The following is a 24,437-nucleotide window of genomic DNA, read 5'->3' as shown; positions in this document are numbered from 1 at the left end:
TCATAGTTCCACTCCAGAGGCCTGTATACAAAATGTAGGTTTGGAATTCCACATTCTAACCATCTTCTGGGTGAAGAAGCTTTTCCTGCATTCCTGATTGGATTTATTGTTGACTGTCTTATATTTATGGCCCCTAGGTTTGGATTCCCCATGAAAGGAACCACCTTTTCTACATCTACCCTATAAAACACTTCCGTAATCCTAAAGATCTCTATCAGGTCATCTCTCAGTCAACTCTTTTCTATAGAAAAGAGCCCCAGTCTGTTCAATCTTTCCTGGTAGGTATTACCTCTCAGTTCTGGTACCTTCATGCCCTGTCAGTATAACTTGGGGCACAACAGTTCCGGGTTTTGGGCACGCCTGGTCTGGGGGAAGCCAATACCACATGTGTACTGGTCTGTTATTGGTGGGGCCAATAATCCAGTTGGGATAGGGGCAAAAACAGTGGGATTATAGATTAGGACAAGAGCTGTCCCTATGTCGAACTTGATTCACGCAATGCCTCACTGAGTCCATCTGTCTGGACTCTTCTCCTGCTTCCATCACCCTCTGCCTGCGAACCCCCACCCCCCACCCACACACACTCCCTCACCCCACCATCCCCCACCCTTTCCTTTCCTGCCCAGATGCACTGAGAAGTTTTGGAAGCTTTTCATTCTGCCTCTAATTGATTAGCTGGCAGTGTGGGTGTTTCTGCTGATCTTGCACGATAACACTCCAAACATAACCATGTGCGAGACTTCACAGTAAACATCCCTGGTGCAATCAGTCTTCTGTCATCTGTCCTTTTCTTTGCTGCCTCCTTCTGTTTGAATTAGCCCAGCTTTTGTTGGTGTTTTTAATATACTCATTAGGAACATTAAATCCTCATCATCCAGCTAAAATGCAGGAGTTAACTGACAGCAAGCGCTGGGCTAGGGAGACTTTCTGTGGCGGTGATCAGTGGGAGTCAGCACAACTTCAGAAAGTGGAGCATTAAGGACCTATTATATAAACAATCAATCTGAGCTGAGAGATGGCTGGGGCAGAACATTGCTCGAGTCCAGTTTACAGAGTTATTGATTAAAACCCGATTTCAGCTGGCATAACTGCTAGTGTCGACCTGCAACTGTCTTTTAGGTTCCGACTCTTCAGTCGGAAATGAGCCTTGACTCCAGCCTCCGAGAAACGCTCCCTGTTGCACCAGCACAAAGACTTGTATTTCCATAGCACCTTTTATAGGCTCAAGACAATCCAAAGCACTTCACAGCCAATGGAGGACTAGCGTAGTCACTTTTTGTAATGTAAACAGCAGCCAACTTGTGCACAGCAAGCTCCCACCAACAGCAACAAAACAAATGCCCAGGTAATCTTTTTAGTTTTTTTTTACTGATGTTTGTTAAGCAATGAATATTGGCCAGGACAACATGGAGAATTCTTTCACTCTTCTTCGAACAGTGCCATGGCCCATCTGAGAGAGCAGACAAGAGGGCAGCTCTTTCAAAAGACAGCACCTCCAACAGGGCAGCACTCCCTCGTACCGCAGATGGAGTCTCAGATGGAATTCTCTTCTCAAGTCTCTGGAGTACAACCTCCTGACTCAGAGGTGAGAGTGTTATCAACTCAGTCACAACTATGACAAATCAAACAATCTAATTGCCAGGAATGCTGTGAAGTAATAAAACTTCACATTTTCACACAAAGAAGCTGATGTTCATACAACAGCTATTCCTAAAACAGTTTCCTAATCCATAAACAGCAACTCTCAGCCTTCATCTTTTCCGTCTTTCTACCCTCACTCCTCCCTCCTTCACACATTTTGCGGATAGTTTTCAACCTTGTTGATATTTGATATCGACCTCAATCTTCCACCCCCTACCTGCCAAACAACCAGCCAACTCTATCCAACCATCCGCAGCTGAGAGTCTTCCTGTATAATAACCACACTTAAACTGTGTGTCTAAGTACATCAAATTGAGAAAGAGACCTTTCATCATTGAGGGCTGAAGCCAGGTGTCTTACTGTTTTAACAATTCTGCCTGCTGGTGGGCCCAGGATATACTGGAACCACAGGAACCAGCTTGTTCTGCTGATGAGGTTTTAATACTAACCATCCACCTGTATAAGGTCAATGGGCTGGATTTTCACGGAGTCAGGGAAACTCCGCAGACCTTTAAAAGTGTCGGCCAGGACCCAATTCTGGGATTCCTGGCCCCATTCCAGGTGCCCCCAATTTTCACTGATGTAGGTCACAAGCCTGCAACCTGTACTCCCATCCTGGCTGGCTCCATTGCAGGAATAGGCATCTCCTAGTGTACCATAATTCCATGGAGTCAGGCCAGCCTTTCAAGGAGTCATGGTCCACGGACCCTCAGAGGTGTTGTGAACCATAGTATAGATGAGGGAACCTTTTAAAACGCAAGTTCAAAAGATCTTACCCATGCCTCTTTGCCAACCTATGCCCCTCCATCCACCTCCTATGGCCCTTCATAACCTCCATGCCAAGCTATGTCTCTCTACCCACCCCCAATGGTCACTCATACCCTCCATGCCAACCTATGACACTTCCATGCCCATTCACCCATTATACACTCTAGCATGTGTGAAAATAATATTTTTTAAAAAGTCATACATTCATAACTTTCTCAGCAGGTCTGACAGCATCTGTGGAGAGAAAGACAGATTTAATGTTTCGAGTCCGGTATGGACTCGAAACGTTAACTCTGTCTTTCTCTCCAGAGATACTGTCAGACCTGCTGAGTTTTTCCAGCATTTTTTGTTATTGTTTCATGTTTCCAGCATCCACAGTATTTTGACCTTATTCATAACTTTCTACTTCCTTGAAAAAAAATTATTTTACTACAGCCCGATAACATTATGCACTCTTGGCTGGGAGCCCAAACATCCATTAGGTTGTTAAAACAGCTGTGCCCCCAGGGAAAATATTACTTGATTAGCAGCTCATTCTCTGTGATCTATTCTGTCCATTGCACAATGTTTATTTATATAAGGTAAAGAAGTACCAAGTGTTTGCAGTTTCAGCTATTGATATTTTAAAGGGTGTGGATGATTGACACTTTTATAGGGCTGTAGTAAATGCATTTTTAAAATAAAGTAGCAAGTTATGAGTGAATGACTTTTTAAAACCTTTTTCACACATGTTGTTGTTACTAAAGGGTTCAGTGGTTCTGTACAAAGTGTATACTGGGTGAATGGGCATTGTTGTGCAGAAATGTCCCCTTCTGATAATATAAGCTGAATGACTTAGTGACTACCGATAGTCACTCTGTCAGAAATCCAAACGCTTGGCTTCCTTAACCATTCCCCACTCCCTCCTTTAGGGAGCTGTATGTCCTGCCCTGGATTCAGGTAGGTGGTCTCACTGATGTTACGATGGATGCCTCCCATGGTGCTGTCAGGCTGGTGATTACTGCTGCTGTGGTATTCCAGATTGCCATTGTTCTGAGGGCGTATCTGAAACGAAATAAGTGAGCGACGGGCTGGTCACCTTCCTGCTGATAGAAACAGACTGAGCGTTATAAGGTTTCACCTGCGACCAATGTCTCTGCCTTTCTTTTCCACCATCTCTAGACACACACAAGTATCACTTGTCATTATTACCTCATACGGCCCTTGCCATTTTGGGGCAAACCCAGGCTGATCAGGGGACTTCCTTATCATCACTTTCTGTCTTATTTTTGGCAGTGCCCATGACTCTCAACTTCCTTCATTTCGTTCCTGATTTGCTATCTCCTGTTGTTCCCTAACTTCAGACCTCAGTTCCCATAACTGATCACATAACACTATCACATTCCTTCTAATCCTATCCCTTAATGGCCCCACAGCATCACTACCTATCACGGTTCCCTCCAGGAGACGCATAGCGTTTCCAGTCATTAATGCAAACGGTGTTAGTCTGGTGGTCAAGTTCCGGGTTGCTGGTAATCGCATTAGCGTTACGGAGAGTACATCCACTCACACCCCTCCTGTCTGCTCGGTTGCCTTTGCAATGGCCGTCTTTAGTGTTTGGTTCATCTTCTCCACCATGCCCGAGCTTCGAAGATGATATGGGACATGGAATCTTTGCTTTATTCCTAACAATTGCCATACTCTTTTCATTACTTTCCCAGTAAAGTGTGTTCCCTGGCCCAAGTCTATTTGGACAGGTATTCCCCACTTCGGTATCACTTTCTCCTTCAGGAATTTTGCTACCGTTAGAGCTGAGCAGTCCTAAGTCGGGAACACCTCCACCCATCGCATAAAGTGATCCATGATCACTAAACAGTAGCCCTTCCCTTTACTATTAGGTGGAGGACCTGTAAAATCGACCCGTAGATTCTCCCAGGGACGCTTTGGCCTAGGCTGCTTGGCCATTCTAACTCTGATGGCCTCCCTACGTTATGCTTGGCACAGATTAAACACCTCAGGCAGTATTTAGCTGTGTCCCTTCCCATGCCAGGCCACCACCAATGTCTCTCCAGGATGCGCAACATGGTGTTTCTTCCCTGATGTGCTGGCCAACGGTATATTTCTAGCAAATTCTGCCTGATGCACTGCGGAGCTACCACTCTATCCTCTTTGCGTCAAATATCATTCCCTTCTTTACAGGCCCCTCTCCTTCCCCACTTTTCCTCTGGGGGTGTCTCCTCATGTAACCTTTGGATATTGACCTCTTCCGGGCTGAAGGCACTAACAGCCTTCGGACTCGAGGTCGGAACCAGGGTTTCAGTGGGTTTCTGACCACTGATTGCCTATCTGAATGGGGTCTTCTGTTCTACCATGTCCTTTATAACTGTCACCTCACCTGGGAGACCTGCTGCCTCCACCAACGACCTAACTATTTCCTTATGCTTAACATGTCATCCTCTGTCAGGAAGATATAATAATTTCCATAATGTTATTGGAATTTATTGTAAAATAGAGTAATAGTGGATGTGTGTGTGTGTGTGACTTAATTGCTAGTGTGGGCGCTTTGATGTAAGAAGAGAAGTTAGGTTTGAAATGTTAATTAGGTAAACATGGGGAAGTTTTAGAATGTGAAGTGTGAAGGAAACATTTGCATTTTTAAACAAATTATAGTGGCTTGAATTGAAAGGAGAAGTAGTAAAAAATAGTGTGCTTATTTATTTTTCCCAAAGATTACTGGTGGAATTGGTACTATGATAGATTTTTTTATTAGTAGAGAGGTAAAGTTCAAAAGACATAGGTCAGGATTTTGCCCTCATTGTGCGGGCTTGGCAGGGATGGGCGGGAGCAGTCGGGAAGTGTGCACTGCAGCGCTGCCAGTGTTGGGGGCAAGAGGAGGACAAGCAGGGAACTTTGTGCATGCGCTCAGGTGCAAGGCTGCCTCAGGGAGATAAAGATTTTAAGAATTAAAAATAAAGAATTTAAAATTGTTAAAAAAACATGTCCCCTCATGTGACATGTTATTAATGAAATGTTTAAATTTTTATTTGATTTTCAATAGCTATTGGAATCTTATCCCGCCCGTGGATGAGGTTTCCTAAAAAATCCAAAGGCCGGTCAGCCTTTTCACCTGCCCGCCAACAATAATGTTGGACGGGCAGTGAAAAATTTAATTAAATTGGGACTTTAATGGCCTTAATAGGCCTATTAATTGTCGGCGGGCGTGCTGCCGACTCTTGCGCGCGCCCACCGACCAAAATATCACACGAGTGTGCGATGACATTGGGATGCTCGCCCGATGTCATTGCGCATCATTTTACGCTCATTTGGTTCGAGCACCCGCCCACCCAATGAGCTAAAAAGTCTGGCCACAGTGAAATATTGGGAATTTACATTCAACGAGGAAAATATTTATAAAGGAGAGAAGGCTGTCTGTAAGGCAGTTTAAGATCCAACAAGTGTGAAAAGCCTGCAGTCTGTATGTACCAAACTGCGGACTCAAGGGACGGAAGTCAAGAGAACTCACTTTGAATCTGACGGTTCAGGGTGCCATTTACTTTGCCTGGGTCTTTTAAAATCTATGGGCGGAATTTTCCTCGCCCGCTGCTAACGGCTGTGATAGGTGACATGTGAGGAAAATATGGCGTGACCTGCTGCACGACGCTCAGCCCGCCAACAGCGCGCTGCATTCCCTGCCATCAGTCGGCGGGGAGCTAATTGTAATATATCATCATATAAGTAAAAGGCCATCCCACCAGGCTCTTGGAACCTTGCCATATTGTTCATCCATGTTGGTGGGAAAGCACACCGACACGTTTCACAACAGCACGCAGGCGACATGTGCTTGGCGGCCTTCACTTTGGGGGAACTGAGGTGAGTGAGCAGCAGCGTTCTCCATAGCTCACCTGGTGTTTACAGGTCTCCGGGGTGCCGAGGGGCGGGGACAACTGATTCCTGCCACCTGAGGTGACTGCTGGGGGTGGGGGGGTGTGTTGTCCAGGGGCAAGTGCTGGCCAGCCTCAGAGGTGACTGCTGAAGGGAGTGATGTCTGGGGGCAAGTGCTGGCCAGCCTCAGAGGTGACTGATGAGGGGAGTGGTGTCTGGGGGCAAGTGCTGGCCAGCCTCAGAGGCGACCGTTGTCGGTGGGGGGAGGGGTCAAGTATAGCCCTGGCGCTGCATCCCGCACAAAGGCTATCAAGGCAAAGTGTATTCCAGAATGTTATTACGTTAAGAGTAATGTTTTAATGAGAAAATGGAGGCCGTATCATGTTTTAGCAAATGAAAGCTGGAGGGAGGTACATCAGATGGTAATACCATTTGGATATAGAAATTAGATTCTGAAGATAGGTCATAAAATTCCAATGGGGGGACATTTAGGAATTAGAAATACACATGTGAAGATATAAAAAGATTTATTTTAGCCTGGATTGCATAGGGATGTAGTCAAATTCTGTAGAACACATCGTACATGTCAGGTAATGGGGAAACCACAAGCAGTGATTAAGCCGGCACCTTTAATTCCAATTCCAGCGATTGAAGAACCTTTTACTAGGGTTATGATTGATTGTGTAGGACCCCTCCCTAAGATGAAAAGTGGAAATCAGTACTTACTGACACTAACGGATGTGTTTACCAGATTTCCTGAAGCAATACCTTTGAGAAATATTACAACAAAGAAGATCGTGGAAGAATTAACTAATTTTTTTACAAGATATGGTTTACCTAAGGAAATATAATCAGATCAGGGTTCAGAATTTTATGTCACAACTGTTTAAGGAAGTAATGAACGGTTTGAGAATTAAAAAATTTAAGTCAACAGCTTATCATCCTGAGTTACAAGGGGCTTTGGAAAGATGGCATCAAACTCTAAAAACTATGATGAGAGTGTACAGTCAGGATTATCCACAGGATTGGGATAGAGGAATACCATTCTTGTTATTTGCTATTATGGACGCTCCAAATGCATCAACTGGTTTTGGTCCTTTCAAATTAGTCTATGGTCATGAGGTAAGGGGACCACTGAAATTGATTTATGAGACATTGAAGGGTCAAAATTCAGAAACTCCTCTCCCGGATTACATATCAAACTTCAGAGAGAGATTGAACAGAGCATGTGAGTTGGCTATGGAACACTTAAAGATATCACAGCAAGTGATAAAAGTGAAAGCAGACAGGAAAGCTGCAGCTCGGAATTTTGTTGAGAATTTTGGAAAGCGCTAGTTCTGCTACCAGTACCGGGTGACTCATTAAAGGCAAAGTTTAGTGGGCCTTACAGGATTGAAAAGAAACTGAGTGAAGTCAATTATTTAATAAATTCTCCAGAAAGAAGAATGAAACAGAGGGTGTGTCATGTAAGTATGTTTAAAAAGTACTTTGACAGGGAAGAGGACTAAAAGGAGATATTAGTGGTAGTAGATAATGAGAAAGAAGTAGAATTATGAGATTCTGAAATTGATTTTCCTCCAATCAAATTGAATAATGTGGAGGTACTTGAAAATTTAAATGTAACATTAAATTACCTTCCAGACAAGTGTCAAAGTGATTTGGAAAAGCTATTGCAGTCACACAAAGCTATTTGTAGAAATAAGTTGGGGAGGACAGACTTAGCTATATGTGCTGTATCTGGAGAAGTTTCATCTTCGGTAAGGCAACATCCTTATAGATTAAATCCGGCAAAGTTATCACAAGTACAGAAAGAAATAGACTTCATGCTTCAAAATGATATAATTGAGTCTAGATGCAGTAACTGGAGTTCGCCTATTGTGCTGGTACCGAAACCGGATGGAACACACAGACTGTGTGTGGACTATCAAAAGGTGAATGCGGTGACTAAAGCGAATTCATATCCTATACCAAGGTTGAAAGATTGCATTGAGAAAGTGGGACAATCAAAATTTATCACTAAGATTGACTTGCTAAAAGAATATTGGCAAGTATTGTTATCGGAGAGAGCAAAGGAAATATCGGCTTTTGTGACCTCAAATGGACTATATCAGTTTAAAGTCATGCCACTTGGTATGACGAATGCACCTGCAACATTTCAAAGACTGAGGAACAATGTAATTGTAGGTCTGAGCAATTGTGCTGTTTATATTGACGACTTGACAGTTTTCAGCCATACGTGTGAGGAGCATTTACAACATCTGGAAGAATTATTTACTCGGTTACAAGAAGCTAATTTGGTGATGAAGTTGGCTAAAAGTGAATTTGCAAAAGCGCAAGTTACATATCTAGGCCATACCATTGGACATGGTAAGGTGGCTCTGAGAGTTGTGAAAGTCAAGGCTATTATGGATTTCCCAGTGCCTACAACAAAACGAGAAGTTTTGAGATTTCTGGGCATGAGTGGGTTTTATTGGAAATTTGCACCAAATTTTAGCCAAGTGGTTGCTCCACTGACTGAACTATTAAAAAAGAACAAGAAGCTTCAATTGACACAGGAGTATCAGGAGGCATTTGACAGTTTGAAAACTGTATTGACCATGGCACTAGTTTTGGCAGTACCCAATTATGCCAAGCAATTTAAGTTGGCTATTGACACCAGTGATATAGTCATTGGGGCCGTACTGTTACAAGAAGATGATACTGGAATTGAAAAACAGATAGGGTATTTTTCATGGAAATTGAATGTACAACAGAGAAGATGTACAATAATCGAAAAGGAAATTTTGGGTTTGGTGTTAGCTTTGCAGAATTTTGAAATTTATGTGGCAAACAATTCATCAGAAACAATTGTTTATACGGACCACAATTCTTAAAAGTTTCTGGACAAATTTCAAGACAGAAGTGCAAGACTATTCAGATGGAGTTTATTATTGCAACCATTTAATCTACAGATTATACATGTTGCTGGACAAGAAAATCTGATTGCAAATGCTTTATCAAGAGTTTGAAGCTTAAAGAGAAAATTGGACATTTAAAAACCCGGACTCTGAACTGGAATGATTTCTGTTGATGTGAAGGATTTGTATATATATACATTGTTATGTTAATGCATGCATCTGGTAATGTACTAGTGTACGTATATAGATAAGTACAGGAGATAGTATAAGATGGGTTGATAAAAATGAAGCCGTCTTTTTAAATTATGATGGTTCATTTTTCAATACAGAATGGGATACCTGGAAGATACAATAGTTTCCATAATATTATTGCAATTTATTGTAAAATAGAGTAATAGTGGGATGTGTCTATGTGTGTGTCTGTGCGTGTGTGTGAGACTTGAATTAGAGGCAGCTAGTCTGGATGCTTTGATGTAAGAAGAGAAGTTAGATTTGAAATGTTAGTTAGGTAAACATGAGGAAGTTTTAGAATGTGGAGTGTAAAGGGAACATTTAAATTTTTAAATAAACTATAGTGGTTCGAATTCAAAGGAGGGGTGTAATGTATACCTAGCCAGCAGTAAGAAATTGTGTGTTTATTTATTTTTCTCAAAGATTACTGGTGGAATTGGTACTATGATAGATTTTATTATTAGCAGAGAGGTAAAGTTCAAAATACATAGTGAAACAATGGGAGTTTGCATTCAAAGAGGAAAATATGTATAAAGGAGAGTCCGGATGATTTGTGTCCAAGACTGAAGAGGGAGGCAAGGACAGAGATTGCAGGGGCTCTGACCCAAATTTTTAATTCCTCTCTGGCCACTGGGGAGGTGCCAGAGGACTGGAGAACAGCTAATGTGGTTCCGCTATTTAAGAAGGGTTGTAGAGATAAGCCAGGGAACTACAGGCCAGTGAGTCTCACGTCAGTGGTAGGGAAACTATTGGAGAAAATTCTGAAGGAGAGAATCTATCTCCAATTGGAGAGGCAAGGTTTGATCAGGGATAGTCAGCATGGCTTTATCAGAGGGAGGTCATGCCTAACAAATTTGATTGAATTTTTTGAGGAGGTGACCAGGTGTGTAGATGAGGGTAGTGCAGTTGATGTAGTTTATATGGATTTCAGCAGAGCCTTTGACAAGGTCCCACCCGGGAGATTTATAAGGAAGGCAAATGCACATTGGATACAGGGTAATTTGATAAGGTGGATTCAAAATTGGCTTAGTTGTAGGAGACATAGGATGATGGCAGAAGGATGCTTTAGTGACTGGAAGCCAGTGTCCAGTGGCGTACCACAGGGTTCTGTGCTCGGTCCCCTATTATTTGTCATTTATATAAATGACATAGATGACTATGTGGGGGGTAGGATTAGTAAGTTTGCGGATGACACAAAGATTGGCCGGGTGGTTAACAGTGAGGTTGTGTGTCTTGGGCCACAGGAAGATATAGACGGGATGGTCAAATGGGCAGATAAGTGGCAGATGGACTTTAACCCTGAAAAGTGAGGGGTGATACACTTTGGAAGGAGTAATTTAACAAGGAAGTATTCAATGAACGGCATGACACTTGGAAGTTCCGAGGAACAAAGGGACCTTGGCGTGTGTGTCCATAGATCTCTGAAGGCGGAGGGGCATGTTAGTGGGGTGGTGAAAAAGGCATATGGGACACTTGCCTTTATCCATCGAGGCATAGATTACAAAAGTAGGGAGGTCATGTTGAAGTTGTATAGAACCTTGGTGAGGCCACAGCTGGAGTACTGTGTGCAGTTCTGGTTGCCACATTATAGGAAGGATGTGATTGCACTGGAGGGGGTGCAGAAGAGATTCACCAGGATGATGCCTGGGATGAAACATTTAAGTTATGAAGAGAGATTGGATAGACTTGGGTTGTTTTCGTTGAAGCAGAGAAGACTGAGGGGCGACCTGATCGCGGTGTACAAGATTATGAGGAACATGGACAGGGTGGATAGGAAGCAGCTGTTCCCCTTAGTTGAAGGGTCAGTCATGAGGGGACATAGGTTCAAGGTAAGGGGCAGGAGGTTTAGGGGGGATGTGAGGAAAAGCTTTTTTACCCAGAGGGTGAGGACGGTCTGGAAGGCGCTGCCTGGGAGGGTGGTGGAGGCGGGTTGCCTCACATCCTTTAAGAAGTACCTGGATGAGCACTTGGCACGTCATAACATTCAAGGCTATGGGCCAAGTGCTGGTAAATGGGATTAGGTAGGTAGGTCAGGTGTTTCTCACGTGCCGGTGCAGACTCGATGGGCCGAAGGGCCTCTTCTGCACTGTGTGGTTCTATGAATTTGTGATCCATGTTATCTGAACGGACCTATCTTTGGGGGTCAGAACTGCCTCCCAACCTGCCCTCTGGCTATCGGAAACTCACCATAGTCTACCCGTGTTCAGCACTTCTACCAGGGTGTGCCTGGTGTGTAAGATGACCTGTCTAGTCATCACAACAGGTTCACTGACCATCACTGCCCAGACAGTGCAATCTAGGGCTGCCACACAGCAGGGAAGTCCCACAGCCACCGCAGACCTCTTGGTGGAGTAATATGCCACTGGACACCTTCGGTCCCCAAGCCACTGTGTCAAAACTGCTCTATCAAAGTCTCCCTCATTACCGCAATACAGATGTCCATATCTGGTAGCCCCAAAGCTGGCGTGCTACCCAGTGCCTGCTTAATCTCAGTATATGTCTTTTCCTGCTCCTCTCCCCAGTCTATTGGTTCCAAGGGTGTGGGTCCTCCCTTAATCAGACGCTGTACGGATTCCACTAGTGCCACAAAATTAGGGACAAAGTTCTGGCAGTAATTAAAGAGTTCTAGAACTTTCCTAACCCCTCTCACATTTACAGGACAGGGCATGTCTGTAATGGCGGAGCACCAGTCCCCTGTCGGATGGGGTGGCCCAGGTGCTGTACCGCTGTCTACCCTAGCTGTGCCTTCGCAGTGTTAACTTTAAATCCCATCCTTTGTAGTGCCTCAAGAACACAGGCCAGTGCCCCTCAATGTCCGGCTTCGATCTTAAGACACTATTCAAAGGTTGTCCACGTACTGTAACATGGTGCTGTCATAGGGGGGCCAGGTCCACTGGTGCCAAGACCCCACTCATTACTTGGTGGAAAATGCATGGAGTGTTATGAAACCCCTTGGGATCGAGTCCATGTGTACTGCCTTTCCCCTATGGTAAAGGCAAATTTATTCTGCTATTCCCAAGCCAAAGAGATGGCCCAGAAGCCATTAGCAATATCTAGAACAGTGAATATTCTGTGATCAGGGTTTAATCCATTAAAAATTGTGACCAGGTTTGTGATAATGGGGTGCAGCTACAGGATCACATTATTCAATGCTGAGTAATCGACAGTTAGTCTGGCTTTAATTTGTTTAATTTGTTTCCTTCGTGTGTCGACTAAAGCTCCTACCTCCCTTAAGACATCAATCCCTAGGATCGTTCACTCATTGTTTGGTCATTCCCGGAAGTGTACAGGGGCCATCATGTCCTCTCTTTCTAACAGTTGGCTTTTGCCTCGTCTAGCTTAATTGAGTCCCCTCCCACTCGCGTTATGTACAAGAATTCCCTTGTGGTGGGTAAGGGTAGATTGGTGATTGAGACCAAGGCACCCGTATTTACTAGAATTTCACATCGCTGGTCCCCTAGTGATGCTGCAGTAAATATCCGTGGGTCCTCTCCCTCACCATTCCTGGGGGCTAGTACTACCTACTTATTCTTTCTGGTAATGGTCTTGATGACTTCTAGGATCTGTCCATTGGTTAGCTCCATGGCATTCCCCTGGTTCCCTTGGTCTGGAGCCTGGCGGTGACCATTCCCTTCTTTTCCTCCCCCTTATACTCTAGCAGTCCTTCTGCACATGGCCCTGCTTCCCACAATTACTACATTCGATTCCCCCCCCCCCCCCCCCCACCCCACCCCAACCCCACCCCCCACTGATTCTTCTGCCGCAGTCCCTGGTGCGGTGTCCTATCGCTACAGTTGATCTAGCTGCCTCACCAGATGTTCTGGCTATCTCTACTTCTACCGCGACTGCAGTCGCCTTGGGAGTCCGCCTTGCCTTAATGACATCTATCTCACTCGCCCATTGCAAAATAGTCCCACAATCATTGTCCACTGGGAATCCCAGATTGAGGATTTTCTGGTGCTGCTGATTTTAGGTGTATAAAATTATGAGGGGCATAGGTAAAGTAGACAGGAAGGAACTTTTCCCCTTGGTGGAGGGATCAACAACCAGGGGGCATAGATTTAAGGTAAGGGGCAGGAGATTTAGAGGGGATGTGAGGATGAATTTTTTCACCCAGAGAGTGGTGGGAATCTGAAAGGGTGGTAGAGGCAGAAGCCCTCATAACATTTAAGAAGTATTTGGATGTGCACTTGCGATTCCATGGCATACAAGGCTATGGGCCTAGTGCTGGAAAATGGGATTAGAATAGTTAGGTACTTGTTTGACCGGTGCAGACTCGATGGGATGAAGGGCCTTTTTCTGTGCTGTAGACCTTTATGCTGACTAAACCCCTCCGTTGACACCTTTAAGAATACTGCATCATCCCGAGTGGGATTCTGTGGCCTGGAAAACTCTTTGGAGACCATATATTTTCACTCAGCATAATCACCAGAGCTCTCCCTGGATTTCTGTAAGACCCCGGTTCTCGCTCCCCAGTTGCTCTGCCCATTCCATAACGCTCCCTGTATTACATCCTCAAGCCTGTGATATTTCTCCTGGACCGTGCCATTTGCTGTGACCTATACCCACTCTTTAATGTTGTCTGGACACTGGTTCCATGTCAGTTGGGGGCATTTGGTTCACATGAGGATGTGTCCACCCCTCAAGTGCATGCTACGGATCTCGTACGTTTCCTCTGTCTCCAAAGCCCGGTATTCCCCCAGTTGGGTCGGAGAGTGGCCAGCTCTTTTAATAACACCTGCTTCTTGCCTGGACTGAAAGTTTTGTGTTTTGTCGTGACAAATATCCGGAGTTGCCCAGCTTGGGCCAGGTCTGGTACCTCTCTCCTTCTTGTCTCTACGGGAGCTGCCCTAACACCCGCCGAACCCTCTCCGCCTGAGTACATAGCCATTACCGGAGCTGTTGGTTCCGGGGCCTGGTACAAGGGTGGTGCCTCCAATTCTACCTCTGGTTCATCCTGGGGAAGCAGTCACCCTGCAGAGGGTCTGGCCACCCTTTGGTGAAGGTGGGAAAGTCTGGCTTGGAGGACCTCTTGCTCTTTCAACAGTTGTCCCTGCTCCTGAGTCACCTTCTATATCCTTACATTTCCTGACTGATACACATCGGGGTGGCACCTACATAAAAAGTCCATGAATGATGACATGGTTTCATCTGCCATGGCTGATATTACATTTATAGTCGGACTATCACTACTTTCTTGTGGGAAGCAGATCTCCTCCTGCTTTACCCTATAATCATTCACTATCCTGTGGGAAATGGGTCTCCCTCTGTTTTGCCCTACAGCTCTTTGTCACCTCTAACCTCAATTTATCCCAGGAACAATTAAGTTTACCCAAGGGACCCTCTTCCCCCGGCACCCTATGACCTTTACTTACTTCACCCACAGATCCATTATCTGGTTCAGATCCTCTGCTCAGCCCACCGGCTATCCCCTTCGAACACCGACCTCCCTATCTAATGGGTGGTAAAATAAACATACTCACCCCTTTGTTGATGTCGGTGTTCGACTTGGTGCCAGTGCCCAACGTTGTGAGGATCCTGCCAACTACACCAATTGCTGTGGAGAAAAACCACTCTGGACTCCGTAAGATCCAAGTCAGTAAAAGGTTTTACTCAAGCATGCCTGAGAGAAACACCCCTAGCAAGGCAAGGAAAAACTCCTCAAACTTTCACAGTGACACAGCACCATTTATAATTCTTGTTTCCAGACATTACTACTAGACTTTGTTAACAGTTGCTGATAGCTACAGGGTCTTGCTAAGCAACTACTAATGGCTACAAGATCTCGTTAAACAGCCACTAATGCTAGTCACTCTGATACATTCACCACCTGGTGGGTTTCTTTGACCTGACCAGTGAGCTAGACAATACATGACCTCCCCTGCCCTGTCTGGAATTGAATTTCCTTTATCTGCTTCACGTTTGCACAGGTTGTGAACAGTTCCAGGATGTTCCCATCCTGCCCCTGAGTCTACTCTGAGGTTATCAAAATGCAGGATATATGTACTTAATGCCAATCCTAACTGCCTAATTGTCCCATTTCAGGCATGAAGTGCCATAGCTTGGCATAAAGGGTGTGAGTGGCCATGGGTGAGGGGTGGGGTCATGAGGTTGGCATGGGGGGCATAATTGAGACCTTTTGAGCTTATCTTTCAAAAGGTTCCCTCATCTAGACAGTGGTTCGTGACACCTCTGAGGGGCTGTGAACAACAAGCCTTTGAAAAGCTGGCCCAGCTCCATGAAAATTGCGGAGGACGAGGAGATGCCTATCCCTGTAATGGAGTTGGCCAGGTTGTGGGTACAGGGTGCAGGCTCATGGCCCACACACCAGCCCACACCCTTAATCCACACTGGTGAAAACTGAGGGCACCAGAATGGGGCCAGGAATCCGGGAATCTGGTCCCGGCCGCCATTTTTTCACCTCCACAGAGTCTCCCTGATTCTATGAAACACATGTTTTACTCCCTGTAGATGCTGTCTGGCCCATTGAGTATTTCTAGAGGGCAAAAGTGGGAGATAACCTAGGCAAAAAAAAGAGGTGGGAGATCACAAACAATTCAACCTCTCAGCTCCCTCCCAATAAATAGACTACATTGTTTGAGGAGAACCACGGGCTCTTGCAGTATGGATATAAATACTGAGTGCAGTTGGTGAGGGCAGCAGTCAAGTGTTGACCTGAGGGGTGTTTGCAGAAGACACTGACAATTTGCTTTCACGTGAGGTAACAAATCTCCTGTAATTCTCTGAAATAACTTGGCAGCACCACAAGCCTGCTCTACTGCAATGCTGCGCTACTGCTGCAGTTTATAACTGTCGCCTGCACCCCCAGGTGCAACTGCAGCCTCGGAACCATGACAGGCTGTCCATTAGTTTCAATAATATATGAGATATGGCTTGATTCCAGTAGGCTTTTTTTTTCTGTTCTAATTCCTTTCTTTTTGTCGGTAGTTACGTTTGGTGCAGGCACCAACAAGCTAGAGTGAGGTAAACAAAACTGGTAATGGTGTAATTAACAATCTATTATCTGAAATTAAATCACTCTCTGTGTGGCTCCAATATGACCAGATTATACAGTGGTCGTGGTGAGGCCGATTTGAAAGAAAGAACATGGATTTATATAGCGCCTTTCATGACCTCGGGACATCCCAACGTGGTTATTAGCTATATGAAGTACTTTTTGAAGTGTAGTCCAATTTATGTGCCGTAAGCTCCCACAAAGAGTAAAGTGATAATGACCGGATTATCTGTTTCTTAGTGATGGTGGTTGACAGATGAGTATTGGTTGGGGCACAGGAGCCATGCTTCAAAATGGTGCCGTGGTGCCTTTTCTGAGGGTAGATGGGGCCTCGGCTTTAACACCTCATCAGGAAGATGGTGGAGGAGGGGAGAAAGCAATGGAACAATTCAATTTTCAGATTGGACATGAAAGAGACACAGAGGCACCCAGCGAGTTCAGCTGCTTGTGGGAACAGGGGGAGGAATGACCAACCACACACCTCCTGCCCCACCCCCACCTTCAGCCCACTGGGTCACCTCTGTACACATTACATTGAAGGTCAATTGTAGATCTTCTGCTCTCAAGTTTAAATCATCCCTTTAATATCAATCAAGTGCAGGCGGGGTATCAGATGCTCGGCACATCCAGACCAAGTGAAACCCAATCCCGTCTCAATCCAACTGCCATCCATCATGTAGGGAGAGCACATCATAAAGGATTACCTTTCTTGTGGGACTTTGCCCGAGTTACCTGTTAGTTTGTTTCATTCTGGAGTGCTGACTGGGTTACTGCTGTCAAAGTTGAGTAATGCATTTGTACAAAATGATTCTTGTCAACTGTGTAACCTCGAGTGCAGTTAAAAACATTTCACATTCTGGTTAACTTTACTTTTAATTTTGCCACATTTTTCTCTGTTCTTCACACTAAAGGCTGTCAGTGTCAGGGAAAGGGACATTGGTGGGGTGACCTGGACAATATCCCTCCCTTAATCAATGCCAATAAAAGGAAGAATGACTTGGTCATTCATCTCATGATTGTTTAGTGGGTACAAATGGTGGTCAAAATGGCTGCTGGGTGTAAAATAGGCACCATCTTTGCTAACAAACCAGTAATTAATATATTTCAATATATGTAATGTATTAAACATATTTCAAAATTACTTGTGCAATGCATTTAGAAGTTTCTAAGACAGGCTTGTCTAACCCATGGCCCACGGGCCAGATTGTGGCCCGCAAACCCTTTTAAGTAGCCCCCTAAGCGACTGTTCAAAATGCTGAAAAATGCTGGGTCAGTGAGGTTGAAGATTTCTGCAGGGAACTGCTCCTCCAATTGCTGGCCATTCCTCTCTTGTGTTTGCTGGTAATAGGCTCACTAGTGAGATGACCAGCAACAAACACAGGATAGAAGCAAACTGTGATTAGAGGAGCAGTGAACACTGGCAATTGTGAGTATGTGGAGATAAAGAGACACTCTAGGGCACGCGGAGCCTCTGCTCCCCACGCTATCCCCCAGTTCTGGTGCCTCTTCCCTGCTTGTGGCTGCTTTCCTCCAGCCACTTTCCCCCCCACCTCCCTGGGCTCTGACCCCATTCCCCCAATTAAAGCCACTTTCCTCCAGCTCTGTTCACCTTCCCCCAGCTCCCGCCCCTTTCCCCAGCTCTCGCCCCTTTCCCCAGCTCTCGTTCCCTTTCCCCAGCTCTCGCCCCTTTCCCCAGCTCTCGTTCCCTTTCCCCAGCTCTCGCCCCTTTCCCCAGCTCTCATTCCCTTTCCCCAGCTCTCACCCCTTTCCCCAACTCCCGCCCCTTTCCCCAGCTCTCGTTCCCTTTCCCCAGCTCCTGCCACTTTCCCCAGCTCTCGTTCCCTTTCCCCAGCTCCCACCCCTTTCCCCAGCTCCCGCCCCTTTCCCCAGCTCTCGCCCCTTTCCCCAGGTCTCGCCCCTTTCCCCAGCTCTCGCCCCTTTCCCCAGCTCTCGTTCCCTTTATCCAGCTCTCGCCCCTTTCTCCAGCTCTCACCCCTTTCCCCAGCTCTCGTTCCCTTTCCCCAGCTCTCGTTCCCTTTCCCCAGCTCTCGTTCCCTTTCCCCAGCTCTCGTTCCCTTTCCCCAGCTCTCGCCCCTTTCCCCAGCTCTCGTTCCCTTTCCCCAGCTCTCGTTCCCTTTCCCCAGCTCCCGCCCCTTTCCCCAGCTCCCGCCCCTTTCCCCAGCTCTCGCCCCTTTCCCCAGCTCTCGCCCCTTTCCCCAGCTCTCGTTCCCTTTCCCCAGCTCTCGCCCCTTTCCCCAGCTCTCGTTCCCTTTCCCCAGCTCTCGCCCCTTTCCCCAGCTCTCGCCCCTTTCCCCAGCTCTCGTTCCCTTTACCCAGCTCTCGCCCATTTCTCCAGCTCTCACCCCTTTCCCCAGCTCTCGTTCCCTTTCCCCAGCTCTCGTTCCCTTTCCCCAGCTCTCGTTCCCTTTCCCCAGCTCTCGTTCCCTTTCCCCAGCTCTCGTTCCCTTTCCCCAGCTCTCGTTCCCTTTCTCCAGCTCTCGTTCCCTTTCCCCAGCTCTCACCCCTTTCCCCAGCTCCCGCCCCTTTCCCCAGCTCCCGCCCCTTTCCCCAGCTCTTGTCCCCTTTCCCCAGCTCCCGCCCCTTTCCCCAGCTCCCGCCCCTTTCCCCAGCTCTGGCCCCTTTCTCCAGCTCTCGTTCCCTTTCCCCAGCTCTCGCCCCTTTCCCCAGCTCTCGCCCCTTTCTCCAGCTCTCGTTCCCTTTCCCCAGCTCTCGCCCCTTTCTCCAGCTCTCGTTCCCTTTCCCCAGCTCTCACCCCTTTCGCCAGCTCCCACCCCTTTCCCCAGCTCTCACCCCTTTCCCCAGCTCTCGCCCCTTCCCCCAGCTCTCACCCCTTTCCCCAGCTCTCACCCCTTCCCCCAGCTCTCACCCCTTCCCCCAGCTCTCACCCCTTTCCCCAGCTCTCACCCCTTTCCCCAGCTCTCGCCCCTTTCCCCAGCTCTCGCCCCTTTCCCCAGCTCTCGTTCCCTGTCCCCAGCTCTCGCCCCTTTCCCCAGCTCTCGTTCCCTTTCCCCAGCTCTCGCCCCTTTCCCCAGCTCTCGCCCCTTTCCCCAGCTCTCGTTCCCTTTCCCCAGCTCTCGCCCCTTTCCCCAGCTCTCGCCCCTTTCCCCAGCTCTCGTTCCCTTTCCCCAGCTCTCGCCCCTTTCCCCAGCTCTCGTTCCCTTTCCCCAGCTCTCGCCCCTTTCCCCAGCTCTCGCCCCTTTCCCCAGCTCTCGTTCCCTGTCCCCAGCTCTCGCCCCTTTCCCCAGCTCTCGTTCCCTTTCCCCAGCTCTCGCCCCTTTCACCAGCTCTCGCCCCTTTCCCCAGCTCTCGTTCCCTTTCCCCAGCTCTCGCCCCTTTCCCCAGCTCTCGCCCCTTTCCCCAGCTCTCGTTCCCTTTCCCCAGCTCTCGCCCCTTTCCCCAGCTCTCGTTCCCTTTCCCCAGCTCTCGCCCCTTTCCCCAGCTCTCGCCCCTTTCCCCAGCTCTCGTTCCCTTTCCCCAGCTCTCATCCCTTTCCCCAGCTCTCTGCCCTTTCCCCAGCTCTCGTTCCCTGTCCCCAGCTCTCGCCCCTTTCCCCAGCTCTCGTTCCCTTTCCCCAGCTCTCATCCCTTTCCCCAGCTCTCTGCCCTTTCCCCAGCTCTCGTTCCCTGTCCCCAGCTCTCGCCCCTTTCCCCAGCTCTCGCCCCTTTCCCCAGCTCTCGCCCCTTTCTCCAGCTCTCGTTCCCTTTCCCCACCTCTCACCCCTTTCCCCAGCTCTCGCCCCTTTCCCCAGCTCTCGCCCCTTTCCCCAGCTCTCGCCCCTTTCCCCAGCTCTCGTTCCCTTTCCCCAGCTCTCGCCCCTTTCCCCAGCTCTCGCCCCTTTCCCCAGCTCTCGTTCCCTTTCCCCAGCTCTCATCCCTTTCCCCAGCTCTCTGCCCTTTCCCCAGCTCTCGTTCCCTGTCCCCAGCTCTCGCCCCTTTCCCCAGCTCTCGTTCCCTTTCCCCAGCTCTCGCCCCTTTCCCCAGCTCTCGCCCCTTTCCCCAGCTCTCGTTCCCTTTCCCCACCTCTCACCCCTTTCCCCACCTCTCACCCCTTTCCCCAGCTCCCTCCCCTTCCCCAGCTCTCGCCCCTTTCCCCAGCTCTCGCCCCTTTCCCCAGCTCTCGTTCCCTTTCCCCAGCTCTCGCCCCTTTCCCCAGCTCTCGCCCCTTTCCCCAGCTCTCATTCCCTTTCCCCAGCTCTCATCCCTTTCCCCAGCTCTCTGCCCTTTCCCCAGCTCTCGTTCCCTGTCCCCAGCTCTCTGCCCTTTCCCCAGCTCTCGTTCCCTTTCCCCAGCTCTCGCCCCTTTCCCCAGCTCTCACCCCTTTCCCCAGCTCTCGTTCCCTTTCCCCACCACTCACCCCTTTCCCCAGCTCTCGCCCCTTTCCCCAGCTCTCACCCCTTTCCCCAGCTCTCGCCCCTTTCCCCAGCTCCCTCCCCTTCCCCAGCTCTCGTTCCCTTTCCCCACCTCTCACCCCTTTCCCCAGCTCTCACCCCTTTCCCCAGCTCTCGCCCCTTTCCCCAGCTCCCTCCCCTTCCCCCAGCTCTTGTCCCCTTTCCCCAGCTCTTGTCCCCTTTCCCCAGCTCTTGTCCCCTTTCCCCAGCTCTCGCCCCTTTCCCCAGCTCTCGTTCCCTTTCCCCAGCTCTCGCCCCTTTCCCCAGCTCTCGCCCCTTTCCCCAGCTCTCACCCCTTTCCCCAGATCTCTCCCCCTTCCTCCAGCTCCAGATGCTTTCCCCTGGTTCTCGCTGCTTTCACCCACTCTGACATCTTTCCGCAACTCTTATTGCTGTCCCCAGCTCTCCCTGCTGTCCCCCTGCTGCCCACTCTCGCCGCTGTCCCCAGCTCTCCCTGCTGTCCCCCTGCTGCCCACTCGCGCCACTGTCCTCAGGTTCCGGCCGCTTTCCCCCAGCTCCTGGCACTTTCCCCTGGATCTCAGCGCTCCCCTCAGCAGGCACCCACATCTGTTCGCTGTCAGGTCTCAGGCCTCGCTCCAGGTCTCTCCTCCACTCTCATTGCACCCACCACTGCCCCATCCATCACCGCCGATTTAGTGAGTGAGGGTGAGTAAGTGAGAGTGAAGGTGAGTGTGTGAGAGTGAGGGTGAGTGTGTGAGAGTGAGGGTGAGTGTGTGAAAGTGAGAGTGGGTGGGTGAGAGTGAGAGTGAGTGTGTGAGAGTGAGGGTGAGTGTGTGAGAGTGAGGGTGAGTGTGTGAGAGTGAGGTGAGTGTGTGAGAGTGAGGGTGGGTGTGAGAGAGTGAGGGTGGGTGTTTGAAAGTGAGAGTGGGTGGGTGAGAGTGAGGGTGGGTGAATGAGTGAGAGCAAAGGGTGGGTGGGTGAAATTGGGGGTTGATGGGAGACAGTGAGGGTGGGTGGGAGAGTGTGGGTGGGTGAATGAGAGTGAGGGGGTGAGAGACAGAGTGAGGGTGGCTGAGAGAGTGATAGTGAGGGTGGGTGAGAGAGTGAGAGTGAGGGAGGGTGAGAGACAAAGTAAGAGTGGTGAAAGAGTGAGAGTGAGAGTGAGGGTGGGTGAGAGACAGAGTGAGGGTGGGTGAGAGAATGAGAGTGAGGGTGGGTGAGAGAGTGAGAGTGAGGGTGAGTGAGAGACAGAGTGAGAGTGGGTGAGAGAATGAGAGTGAGGGTGGGTGAGAGAGTGAGAGTGAGGGTGGGTGAGAAAGTGAGGGTGGTGAGAAAATGAGGTTGGGTGAAAGAATGAGTGAGGTTGGGTGAGAGAGTGAGAGTGAGGGTGAGGGTGGGTGAGAGACAGAGTGAGAGTGGGTGATAGAGTGAGAGTGAGGGCGGGTAAGAGAGTGAGAGTGAAGGTGGGTGAGAGAGAGTGAGAGCGAGGGTGGATGTGAGAGTGAGGGTGGGTGAGAGACAGAGTGAGGACGGGTGAAAGAGAGAGTGAGGGTGGGTGAGAGTGTGAGAGCCAGGGTGGGTGAGAGAGTGAGAGTGAGGGTGGGTGATTGAGTGAGAGTGAGGGTGGGTGAGAGACAGAGTGAGGGTAGGTGAGGGATAGAGTGAGAGTGGGTGAGAGAGTGAGAGTGAGGGTGGGTGAGAGAGTGGGAGTGAGGGTGGGAGAGAGAGTGAGAGTGAGGGTGGATGGGTGGATGATAGAGTGAGAGTGAGAGAGAGAGAGAGAGAGAGCGTGAGGGTGGGTGAGAGACAGAGTGAAGGTGGGTGAGAGACAGAGTGAGGGTGGGTGATAGAGTGAGAGTGAGGGTGGGTGAGAGGCAGAATGAGGGTGGGTGAGAGAGTGAGAGTGAGGGTGGTTGAAAGAGTGAGAGTGAGGGTGGGTGAGAGGCAGAATGAGGGTGGGTGAGAGTGTGAGAGTGAGGGTGGGTGAGAGACAGAATGAGGGTGGGTGAGAGAGTGAGAGTGAGGGTGGGTGTGAGACAGAGTGAAGGTGGGTGTGAGACAGAGTGAGGTGGGTGAAAGAGTGAGAGTGAGGGTGAGTGGTTGAAAGAGTGAGAGTGAGGGTGGGTGAGGGAGTGAGAGTGAGGGTGGATGATAGAGTGAAAGTGAGAGAGAGAGACAGAGAGAGAGTGAGGATGGGTGAGAGACAGAGTGAAGGTGGGTGTGAGACAGAGTGAGGGTGGGTGAAAGAGAGAGAGTGAGGGTGGTTGAAAGAGTGAGAGTGAGGGTGGGTGAGAGACAGAGTGAAGGTGGGTGTGAGACAGAGTGAGGGTGGGTGAAAGAGTGAGAGTGAGGGTGGGTGAGAGAGAGTGAGAGTGAGGGTGGATGAGAGAGTGAGAGTGAGGGTGGGTGAGAGAGTGAGAGTGAGGACGGGTGAAAGAGAGAGTGAGGGTGGGTGTGAGACAGAGTGAGGGTGGGTGAAAGAGTGAGAGTGAGGGTGGGTGAGAGAGAGTGAGAGTGAGGGTGGATGAGAGAGTGAGAGTGAGGGTGGGTGAGAGAGTGAGAGTGAGGACGGGTGAAAGAGAGAGTGAGGGTGGGTGAGAGACAGAGTGAGGGTGGGTGAAAGAGTGAGAGTGAGGGTGGGTGTGAGAGTGAGGGTGGGTAAGAGAGTGAGAGTGAGTGGGTGAGAGACAGAGTGAGGGTGGGTGAGGGATAGGGTGAGAGTCGGTGAGAGAGTGAGAGTGAGGGTGGTTGAGAGAGTGGGAGTGAGGGTGGGTGAGAGAGTGAGAGTGAGGGTGGGTGAGGGAGTGAGAGTGAGGGTGGATGATAGAGTGAGAGTGAGAGAGAGGGAGAGAGTGAGGGTGGGTGAGAGAGTGAGGGTGGGTGAGAGAGTGAGAATGAAGGTGGGTGTGAGACAGAGTAAGAGTGGGTGAAAGAGAGAGTAAGGGTGGGTGAGAGACAGAATGAGAGTGGGGGAGGGAGTGAAAGTGAGGGTGGGTGTGAGACAGAGTGAAGGTGGGTGAGAGACAGAGTGAGGGAGAGTGAGAGTGAGAGTGAGGGTGGTTGAAAGAGTGGGAGTGAGGGTGGGTGAGAGACAGAATGAGGGTGGGTGAGAGAGTGAGAGTGAGGGTAGTTGAGAGAGTGAGAGTGGGGGTGGGTGAGAGACAGAGTGAGGGTGGGTGAGAGTGAGAGTGAGGGTAGTTGAAAGAGTGAGAGTGAGGGTGGGTGAGAGACAGAATGAGGGTGGGTGAGAGAGTGAGAGTGAGGGTGGGTGAGAGACAGAATGAGGGTGGGTGAGAGAGTGAGAGTGAGGGTGGGTGAGAGACAGAATGAGGGTGGGTGAGAGAGTGAGAGTGAGGGTGGGTGTGAGACAGAGTGAGGGTGTGTGAGAGTGAGGGTGGATGAGAGAGTGAGAGTAAGGGTGGGTGAGAGAGTGAGAGTGGGTGAGAAAGAGAGTGAGGGTGGGTGAGAGACAGAATGAGGGTGGGTGAGAGAGTGATAGTGAGGGTGGGTGAGAGACAGAATGAGGGTGGGTGAGAGAGTGATAGTGAGGGTGGGTGAGAGACAGAATGAGGGTGGGTGAGAGAGTGAGAGTGAGGGTGGGTGAGAGACAGAGTGAGGGTGTGAGAGTGAGAGTGAGGGAGGGGGGGGAGGGGGG

This window comes from Cetorhinus maximus, chromosome 15, assembly GCF_964194155.1.
Source record: "Cetorhinus maximus chromosome 15, sCetMax3.hap1.1, whole genome shotgun sequence".
NCBI lineage: Eukaryota > Metazoa > Chordata > Chondrichthyes > Lamniformes > Cetorhinidae > Cetorhinus > Cetorhinus maximus.
This window is presented reverse-complemented; position numbering follows the sequence as displayed.